Here is an 11,682-nt window from a genome sequence, read left to right as displayed (position 1 = left end):
TAATTTAAAAAACAAGATACTGGATCAAAACCAGACACCCATCAATAGAAGAGAATAGAGCAACCAGATATAATCCCTCACACCTATGATCAATTAACCCATGAAAAAATACATGAAAAAGCAAGAGCATAAAATGAAGAATAGACATTCTCCTGAATACGTAGTGCAGGGGAGATTGAACATGTGAAAGATAGATTAGAGTATTTCCTTACATTGTATACAATCTATGAGCACAGAATATCTTTTATTTATTTTGTTTACTTATTTTTCTTGCACGTGTAATATATAGATCTATGTTTAGACCTTTTATTTCACTTATCAGTTTTATTCCTTTTTTATTCTTTTTGGTATAAATATACACCCAATTATTTTCCTCATTTCTCTTTCTGATAATTTGTTGTTAGCATATAAAAATGCAACATATATTTGTATATTGATTTTGTATTCTGCAAGTTTACTAAGTTTTTTGACTATTTCTAACAGTCACTGGAGGAGTATATGGTATTTTCCATCTATGTATAATTATGTCATCTGTAAAATTTGTACTACCTGTTTACAAGTTGGATGCCTTTTATCTTTTTTCTTGACTAGTTTTTCTGGCTAGGACTTCTAGTAGTGTAATTTAGGACTTGTGAGAATGAGCTACTTTTCTGTAGTACTGGACCAGAGGAAAACCTTCCTGTATGTTCACATTGAACTTGATGTTAGTCATGGGTGTTTCATATATGGCTTTTATTATTTTTAGTTATATTCTATCCAGAGAGAATTTGTTAAGAATTTATTGTATACAAAAGTTAAGATCAGTTCTGTCAATAATTTTCTTACATTTTTTGAGATTGTTACTTTTGAATTCTCTGTTTTGTAAGGGATGGTATCACACTTTTTGATTTGTGTATGTAAAATAATATTTATGGGTCTGGAATAAATCACAGTTAACTGTAGTTTATAATACTTATAAAATGTAATGAATTCTGGTTGCTAAAATTTATTTATAATGGAATATACACATACAGAAGGAAAAATTTACATTGTAGCTTTAGTGTATATTTATTTATTTAAAAAGTTTTTCCCTCGTTTTGAATTTGGCTTATGTTTAATGGAATTTATTTCTAAAAAAATATAACTTTTGGTAGAACTGGATTTACTACAGTTTACTGATACAGCTCATAGCTATTATTTACATTTAATGCACAAAAGAGATGCCTTAAAATGCCGTATTATACTAACAATGACAAATGTTTCAGGAATGGGAAACATATTGCTTCCTAAAATGTATTACCAGTTCTTTTGCACCCCAACCCACATATACTGTTATTTCCTTGTTTTTTGATTGTTTGCCCCTTAATGGAGTCACTGCTTATAGAAACCAGGACTTTGTGCATAACTGTATTTATCAAAGACATTTTCAAACACTTAACAGAAGCAACAAATATATGGATTATAAAAATGAAAGGAAAATTTATTCCTTCTAGGGACTGAAAAACCTCTGAGTGAAAGAATGGTAAAAATAAACATTTGTAAGGTACCGTAAGATTTTCTCTTGTGTTATTTTAAAGTAGAATATTAAATTTCATTTGTTTTAGTTATAGCGCTGAATTACAAATTAAAACAAAAATTCTCCCCTTTGGGATTTCTTAAATTTGATTGATTATTTTAATCTAATTTTAATTCATATATATTTACCATTTATTTATAAACATAACAAATAAATTGATATTTTTTCTGCTGAAGTTTTAAATATAGAGCTACTTATTGTAAAGTACACAGATAAATAAATACTTCCGTTTCCAAATCAAATTTTGTTTCACTTCAATTACAAATGATAATAAAATAGTTATACCTTTTCTGCACAGGTTTTAGACAAATTTCAAGTTAAATACCAAAACTTTAAAATTATTTTACTTATTTTTTTCATATTTATACTCTGTTCACCAATCTGGTGTAAATTTGTGTACAAAAGGAAGGAGATTGGTTTCATTTCATAGACCCCAAATTAAATTATTTAAAAAGATTTTGTGGGGAAATTATTTCCACATCACACTATAAAATTAAACATCCTATATGTTTCATTTTAACTGGATGAATGAGAAGGAAACACTGGCTGAATGTTCCACTTGAGTTGCTAGGAGACCTGTCATTTTGTGATGTCACAGCCTCTCAGGTTGAGAACCACTTTGATGGCCTAACAGTTTAACTTGCAGGCCTGCTAAAGCAGCATTTGAAGCTGCAGTGCTCAAAATCATGCAGATTAGAAATGAAGCTGTAGAAAAATTTTTTGAGATGGAGCATATTTCTTCAGAAATTCAAGATGTGTCTCCTTAAGTTGGACCAACTGGTTCAGGAAACTCTGGTAGATCTCTATTGTGTGATCAAACATTCTCTGCGCACTTGGGCTTGTGGTCTGTGATTGAAGAAAATGCTTTTCAGACTTTGTCTGAAGAATCCTTGATAAAAAGGCCATGTTACACACATTGTGTCTCGGAACCAAATGAAGATAATGATTTTTGTCCTCTGACATTCCCAAGAAAACTCTGGAAAATGGCTGGGAGTGACCAATTTAAATCCATCTGGTGGGATGATAATGTAACTTCCATAGTGATTGATGAAGATGTCTTTAAGAAGTAAGTTTTGAAAAGAAAGGCCCCTTTCAGAATATTTGAAACTGGAAGTATGAAAAGTTTAGTTAGACGGCTTAACCTTTATGGGTTTAGTAAAGTGAGGCAGAATTTTCAAAGATCTGCTTATCTAGCTGACTTTCTGGCACAAGGAAAAGAAGTCTCTGTTTTAAGCAAGGTATTCAGAAATTTTAGTTCCGATTTGGTAACTTATGCATAAAATTTTATTTTGTACATCAATCAATGGCAATATAAATGTAAAGCTTGATTTTGAAAATTGTATAAAACTACAAAGGTTAAAATCCTTATTTTTCTAAAAATGATGACAGTGCATTAACTATTCAAGATTATGAGAAACTTTGCTTGCAACTATGAATCTTATCAGAAATCTAAATAAAGCTATTAAAGCTGCTTTTAAAAAGTGGCATTCTCCGTTACTGCAAATGCTAACGTCTTAAATTTGATGACTGTACTATTTAAATGTGTATTTTCCAAACAAGGAACTTCAAAATATCGTCAGCAATGTTCATATTTTGATGATATTATCTTTGCATTGTAAACGTGAAATCTGAGGTTTTATAGGTTAGGCTTATTGTACTGTTGTATTTTGTTCTAATATATTATTAAAAATCTTTTTTTGTTGTTGTAGCTGCAGTTCTACCATAATCCAAATTTTAAAAGAGCCTGTCACAAGCTTTTAGTGAGAATTAAAAGAAGAATTGGGATTAAAAATGCCTCTCTGGTATCTTCATCGTCTCAAGATTTCAACAAGAAGCTCTTTAAAGGAGGAGGTAATGTTGGTAAACATAATTCTGATTTTGTGTATGACACTAGTGGAGAAAGTGCATTTTTACCTTCTCCAAATTTAAACATGGCTCTAATAAGGAAGCCCTCTACTAGCCACATAATTGGTGATACAACTACCCCAATCAAGGTGATTTTTCTCCTCTATCATCAATGTCAGTTAGACCACCAGAACAAATTGCAGTGGATCAAAGTGCTATTTTCAATCAGTTGACCACTGTCCATGAGCACTCTCAAAGCAGCTACACTGAAGCAAATGGCCGTGTTTTGAACTTCATTACAACTATAAATTCTACTCTAAGTACAGCATCTTTTCTCCCATACAGAGCAATTATTTTGGACTGATTGTGGAGCCTTGTACTTTTCCAAAAAGATATCACAACATATCTGCCAATGAAGGTCGTTTTTCTAAATTTCAACAAGGGAGAACACCACGGTTTCTAGTGCCATTGATAGCTGATACATCAGCTACATCTCTTTCAAGGCCAACTCATCAGACATCTTCAGGTTATGAATGTCATCCTAATTACAACTGATCTATCAGAGGACTACCAGATTATGCAGGATAACAAAGATTAAAATTGATGTTGGCAAATGTCGACAAATATCTGCAATTTTCTTATTTGAAAAATAAACATAGTTGTGTACATTTATTATCCTTTTTTTTTAAAAAAATGGATTAATGAGTTAAACGGGAGACTAAGTTACCATTTAAAGAAAAAAAGAGATATTTGATTGATATGATCATTCGATGGAACAATATGGGTGTAAATTTAAATAATTTCTGTAAGGAAAAGAGGAAAATGGAAGAATTTGTAAAAAGACCAAAACATGGAGAGAGGGAAAATTACTAAGTTGTTTCTGGTTCATCCTGGAAAGTATTAAATGTGTTTAGTTAGGATATGTTGGAACAGGATATAAATGCAGGAACCGGCCCAGGAATCATGGTCTCTATTATGTCATCTCTGGTATCATAAAAGTCACATGATGTATTCTCAGATGGCACATTCAGAATGTGGTAGAACTTAAGAAGTAATTTTATCTATTGTCTTCTTTGTGCTGTTTTCAAAGCATTCAAATTGGTGGTTTCTTTTCCTCCCCTCAAGAGTCTACACTATATTTTCAAGTGAATATTTTATGTTTCTTTTTTGTTCCAGCCAAAGACATGCTTACATCCTCAGGGTGGCACATAATGCCTTTCCAACTCTAAGCCCACAAACTCAACAGAGTTTAGTCATTTCATTATACATCTGGCATCTGACTAATTTGACATATCCTTATGTTTCACTGTTTCTGGAGATACATCCAGGCAAATGCTTATCAACCATATTAAATCCAACCTCAGAACTTTTACTCAAGCTCATCCTTGGGCAAAGGATGTCCTCCTTTTACCTATTTAGATTTTTCCAGTCTCAGCACAGAAATCACCTCCTCCAGATATTTTCTGTCTATCCCCCTTTCCTTGTCTAACTTGCATACCAGCACAGTAAGCACAGCACATGCCACAGGATGCATTTTAGTATTTAGTGAATGAAAAGTACATGTTTACTTTAAGCAAAATCTACTTTCCTGAAACAATAAAACTCTCATGGTTTTCAAACTGTTTCGTTATGGTCTTTACTCTTCACCACAATCTTGCTCTTTTCATAGCCCAAGGACTAGTCACTCAACACAGTAATTGGAGGTAGGTACAGAAGACAAAGTATTATTTTCTTCTTAATTCATGCCTCCAGAGGCATAAAACATTCCATTCTCATTTGCTGGATTTTTTCCTGTCACTTCATCATCCATCCACCTCAAAATAGCTGATATTCTTCCCCATTCTAATAATTATACTGCCTTCTAATTAATTGACTTCTTAGAATCAGAGCTTTGTCCAGAAGAGACCCTGCCATTGCAAACATTTAATGTTGATTTATACACCCCAAATAACTTGTGCCCCTTCTAACATTCACACAAGAACTATCTAAAAGGTACTAGCCCCTTGGTTGGGGTGGTCATATTCAGTAACTAAATTGCAATCTAAACTGTGTGGACTAAAAAGAGGTGAGGGTGGTAGAATTAGAAATTTGTGCAACTGCAAGAATACCAAATTTTTGCAGATATTAGGAAATATAATATATTCATGGAAGACTTTGTCTATTTCCCATTAATTCAAAATAAAAGGTGAAGCATTTTCAGAATTTGAAATGAGCTGAAATTCTGGAAAAAGTGTAGGCAAGGAGAGGGAGCCTAAGTCTTCTGCTCACAATCATGCAGCCAGTGTCAGCTGATAAGACTGGAATGACAACATTGAGTCCTGAAAATGTGTCACCAGTTGTGAAGAAAGACTGTGAAAATCTGGAGAATGGTCAAATTGGCCAGGGTAAGCTCTAGCAACATCCCACCAATATGACCTTTACCAAGAGAAGAAAAGAGCCCACTTGCAGCAGGAGATCAGTGTCTGGACAGCAGTGGTTTTTCCTATAACAGAAACATCGAGCTTTAATGTTTGTGAGCTCAAATCTAATGGTGGCTATGTTGTTGCTTAAATTAGGAGTCTGGGGTTAAGATGGGCTGGTTCAGCAGCTTGTTTCAAGCTCTCTTATCACACAGTGGGTCTTATAGTGATCATCATAACAAGGTTCTACACTGATTAGTCAAAAGCTACAGTTTACTTTCAAAATTAGAAATCCTAAAGAAGTTTATTGTTTGTCCATCTCTAGTTTTCTACCTGAGAAATCTAGACTATTGGCAAAAGTACAAAAGTTGGCTGGTGTTTTGAAAACTATTCTCTGAGCTCTGCCCACTGAATTCTTCCCACTAAATACTACAAATCTGTCTACCACTCTGTGTGTGTGTGAAGATGGATTGTTAAGCAGTAACTAAGTTTGTCTTAGTTGAGTCATCAGTGAATCATTCCTTTGTACCTTTCAGAATGTCTGTGAATTAAGAGTTTCATTGAGCCACCAGATTCTCTTCCGATCAGGGAAAGGTAGATTATATTTCTCCCAGTACACTGTTAACTGTTCATTGAATCCCGAGCTAATGCTAGGGCCAAGCCACTAAACCCTTGAATTGGACTGAGGCATATACATTCTCCAATCCCCAGAGCCCATTACAGGACTGTGTCTCCTTTTTAATTTAAGCTTATGTCCAAGAATTTTTTCTTTTAATTCTCATTGTTGACATGACTTATTTTGGCTTTGAACACCCGTTGACAAGTTTATAGAGTTTGAACTGCTGATATATTCCCGTTCAACTACAAATACCAATAAACTTTCTTTCGTTGGACTACCTGGAATACAGTGAGCATAGTCATTATTTTGAAAGCAGTCCTCAGTCCTGATAATGCAGAATATTTACAGTTATTTGCCAGCACTTGAGCGAGGGTGTTTCTTGTGGATCCCAGGGATTATCTTCACATCCCCTAATGCAACCATGAGAAAACACCATATTGTTATCCAAAATCAAGTTTTTGTCAGTATTGCATTCCCATTGCAAAACAGTTAAGAATTGTAGGAGTTCTGAGATTTTACCATGCTGAGATTTTTAGCAACCTAGCATGTTCCTTTCTTACTGATGTTGTTGGGGAGATGAGACCTTTGGTCAGAGACAGTGAACATTATCACTCACAGCAAACGCAGCCATGGTTAAATTTGTAGCCATTCCCTAATCTCAGATGAATACACAGAGTGAAATTTTGATGCCTACAGAATCAGTGGGCTGTTAACATGAAGAAAGTTTAATGCATGGTAAAACACTATTTATATTAGTATCTTTATGTATAATTTATCAGAATCACTTATTTATTAGTATCTTTATCTAGGATAAGTCTATCATGACTCAAGATTACTTGCTGCAAAAACAATCATGAGAAATGACATGGGAAACAATGATCATTGTTTTTCCATTTTTCCTTCTGCTTTTATTGAGATATATTTGACATAACACATTGTGTAAGGTTTGGTTCACAGGGTAGATATTTGAGTTACATGTATCATAAAGTAAATATTATAGCAAATTTAGGGAGAACACATTATCTCCTTTAGATACAATATTAAAGAAATACAATTTGTCTTTTGGTTGTGATGAGAATCCTTAGTGTCTGCTCTCTTAACAACATTCATATATAACATAAAACAGTATTAATTGTATTTACCATGTTAATACGTAGCATCCCTTGAACACGTTTATTTAACTGCTGGAGATATGTATCTTTCGAATGCATTAATGTAATTCTGCTTTCCCAACCCCTGCCTCTGTTAACTACAAATCTGCTTTTTTTCTATAAGTATGTTTGTTTGTTTTTGAAGTGTACTTTAATGTATAACACTGTGTTAGTTTCTCTTACATAACAAAATGTTTGCAAATTTTAATACATTTCAAACTGATCACAATAAATCTAGTTATTATATGTTGCTATTTAAAGATATTTCATAGTTATTGACTATTCCCCGTACAGGAATTTTCTTGTCCCTGACTCATTTAATTTGCAACTGGAAAATTTTCTCTCTTAGTTTTCCTCAACTCTTTCTTTTTCTTCACCACATTTCCCTCCTTCTTGTGAACAACCTATTTCTTTCTGTATCTATAACTCGTTTTCTGTTTTGTTATGTTAATTTGTTTTAAATTCCAAATATGAGTAAAATAATTCAGCATTTGTCATTATCTATCTGACTTGTTTCACTGAGCATATTACACTCTTGGTCTACCCATTTGTTGCAAATGGCAAGAACTTATACATTTTAGAGCTGAGTTATGACCCATTAAAATTTTATGTGTGTGTGTGCATATATATCTATACAGTGAGCATATATATATACATATTTAGAGTGTATGCATATATAGATATACAAATATAGATAAATCTTTAGTTAACAGATGGTTAGATATATACACTATTAACAGACATTTTCTTTTCTTTTTTTTACATTTTTATTGATTCATAATCATTTTACAGTGTTGTGTCATATTCAACAGACATTTTCTTTATCCATCATTTTTTGATGAGCAATTAGTTTTCTTCTATGTCCTCGCTATTGTAAATAATGCGGCAGTGAGTATAGGGTTGAATATATCTTTTCTGATTAGTGTTTTTATTCTCTTGGAATAAGTATCCAGATATGGAAATGTTGGATCATATTTCATTTTTAATTTTTGGATAATACTCTACAGTGTTTCCACTGTGGCAGTACAAATTTACATTCACTCAAGCCATGGATCAAGGTTCTTTTCCTTACATCCTCACCAATATTTATATTTGTTACCAGTTTGATCATTGTCATTCTGACAGGAGTGACATAAAATCTCATTGTGTTTTGGACTTGCATTTTTCTGATGGTTTGTGATGTTGACCATTTTCATGTGCCTGTTGATTACCTTTCCCTCAATGTATGTTCATTTTTTGAAATGGGCTTTATGACCATAACTGTTTGATTTCATTTTTAGGCATTCTGTTGTGTTCCAAAATTCTGTCTGTTCTGTGCCACTTCTATATTCATTACTGCAGCTTTGTAGTATAGTTTAAAATCAGGGACAGTGATACTTCCTCTTTGTTCTTTGTCAAAGTTGATTGTATTTTTAGTTTGCTTGTTTTGTTTTGTTTTGTTTTGTTTTCTTTTTTACTGATTTCAACTATTTTGTGTTTACATGTAAATTTAAGATTTATTTTTTGTAAGTGTCTGAAAATGCACTTTGTATTTTGATAGGCACTGAATGTAATTTGTGTATTTTCTTGGCTAGTACTGTCATTTAAACAATATTTGTTTCCTAATATATGAACACAGTATATCCTTTCATCTGTTTGCGTTATCTTCAATTTCTGTTATAAATATTTTATAGTTTTCTGAGTACAGGTATTTTACCTCATTGTTTGGATACATTTCTTGATTTTTTTGTTTTTTGTAATGCAACTCTAAGTGAGACAGTTACCTCACTTCCTCTATCTGTTAGCTTGTTGTTAGTGTGTAGAAATGCAAGATTTCTGTATGTTAATTTTACATTCTTAAATTTTACCAAATGCATTGATAAGCCCTAGTAGTTTTGTGGCGTCTCCTTTAGGATTTCTGTTTAAAGTATTTCATCTGCAAACAGATACTTTTACTCCTTTTCTGAAATAGCTATATTTTATTTACTTTTATTTTGGATAGCTATGGCTAGAATTTCCAATACTATACTGAATAACAGTGGTAAGAGTGATCATTCTTCTCTTCTTCCTTCTCTTACAGGAGATGCTTTCAGGTTTCAATCAATGAGTGTCAGGTTAGCTGAATTTTTCTCATATATGACCTTAACTGTGTTGAGGTATGTTTCCTCATGCCCAATTTGAGGAGAAATTTAATCATAAATAGTTACTGAATTTGTCAAACCATTTTATGACTCTTTTGAGGTAACCATATAATTTTTATTTTTCAATTTGTTAGTTTGGTGTAACATATTGATTAATTTGTGGGTAATGAAACACTTTTGCATCCATGGAATAAAAGGGACTTAATAATACTGTATAATCCTTTAATGTTTTGTTTGCTTTGCTAACAATTTAGTGATGATTTTTGCATCTATGCTTATCAGTAGTATATAACCTGTAATTATATGAGATTTTTTTTTCCTCTTTTAATAGTAATGTGATACACAAATGTGGGGTAGGAAGCCTTACTTCCTCTACAAATTTTTGGAATTCTCTGTGAAGTATAGGTAATAGCTCTTCTCTAAATGTTTGGAAGAAATCACCTGTGAATTTGCCTAGGCCTGAAATTTTGTTTCTTGGGAGATTTTGTTTAATTACTTATTCAATTTCATTAGTGATAATCTGTTAATATTTTCCATTTCACATTCCATCCTGGAGATTATGTCTTTCTAAGAAATTGTCCATTTCTTCTAGGGATTCCATTTTAATTGGCATATAATTTGTTGTATCATCTTATGATGCTTTCTGTTACTTTGATATTAAGCTGTAAATTCTCATTTATTTTGGAGCTTTTTAATCTGTACTCTCTTTTTTGCTCATGAGTCTCGTTAAAGTTTATCAGTTATATTTATCTTTCAAAAGCCATAATGTAGTTTGATTAGATATTTCTATTTTTCATCTTTTTTTTTTATTTCTGTTCTGACCTTCCAGCTGTCTTTCCATCTACTAACAAGTTTATTATTTTTCTACATCTTTTGTTTGTAAGATTATTTTATAAGAGTGAGATGTGACTTATTTGTATAAGTGGGATTATTTTGCTATAAACATCCCTATAAATACTGCATTTGCTATACCCTATGGACTTTGTTTTTGTGGTCACATTTCTTTATTTATTTTTTCTTTGATTTATGCAGCAATCCATTGGTTGTTTAATATTCTATGATTTATCCTCCACAATTTTCAATTTTTCTCAGGTTTTTCCTTGTAGTAAATTTCTATTCTGACAGAATCCATATGATTCTTCACAAAACAAGGAGAAAAATGATAAAATTTATACAAAATTGTGAAAGACCCAAATTTATAAAATTATCTTTGAGTAGTGAACCAAGCTTTGGTTATTATCCTCCCTGAGTTAAGAATATACTACAAAGTTACAGTAATCAAAACATCAAAATATATCACTAAAAGAGTCACATAGATTAATGGAACAAAATAAATAGTCCTAAAATAAACACACACTCATATGGTCAGTTAGTCTACAATGAAGGAGGCAAGAGTATGCAATGAAAACGGGCAGTCTCTTCAAGAAGTAGTTCTGGGAACACTGGACAGTACATGTAAAAGGAAAATGTAAGAGCACTTGCTCCCATGTTATACAAAGTAAGAAAAAAATGGATTAATTTCCTAAGTAAACATGAAATTATAAAATTTCTGACCAACAACAAGAGCAGAACTGCCTTTGAGATAAATCATTGCAATTTTTAATTTTGATCTATCTCCTAAGTAAAAATAATAGGAAAATTAACAATAACAGTTTTTAATTTTACTGAGGAAATAATAGGTATAATATGTGATATAGGGATTCCACTTCTTGTATAAGTGTGAAGAGCAAAACCTTTTGCATAGCAAAGGAAACATTCAGCAAGACTTATGACAACACAGAGAATAGAAGGAAGAGTTTCAGACAATGAAACCAACAAGCTATTAATATCCATAATGTATATATAGCATATTAGAATCAATATTTATAAAACAAAGACCCCCAACATAAAAACAGTTGAATGATCTTTATTGAAACTTTTCAAAAACAGATATGTGGATGATTTTCATGCACATAAAAAGAAACATAACTTTGCTACTCATTAGGAAATCATT

At 32.1% G+C, this 11,682-nt stretch overlaps 1 long non-coding RNA gene across 1 annotated transcript; it reads left to right on the top strand.

Annotated features, from left to right (window-relative positions):
• Nucleotides 1-2,355: 2,355 nt before the first annotated feature.
• On the top strand, nt 2,356-4,018 carry LOC140693230 (uncharacterized). Its single transcript, XR_012068954.1, has 3 exons — nt 2,356-2,621; nt 3,265-3,406; nt 3,746-4,018. It is a non-coding gene; the product is annotated as an uncharacterized lncRNA (long non-coding RNA).
• The last annotated feature ends 7,664 nt before the right edge of the window (nt 4,019-11,682 follow it).

Source organism: Vicugna pacos, unplaced genomic scaffold, assembly GCF_048564905.1.
Source record: "Vicugna pacos unplaced genomic scaffold, VicPac4 scaffold_19, whole genome shotgun sequence".
NCBI lineage: Eukaryota > Metazoa > Chordata > Mammalia > Artiodactyla > Camelidae > Vicugna > Vicugna pacos.
Note: the sequence above shows the minus strand (reverse complement) of the source record. Positions and strands in the feature narration are given on the sequence as shown.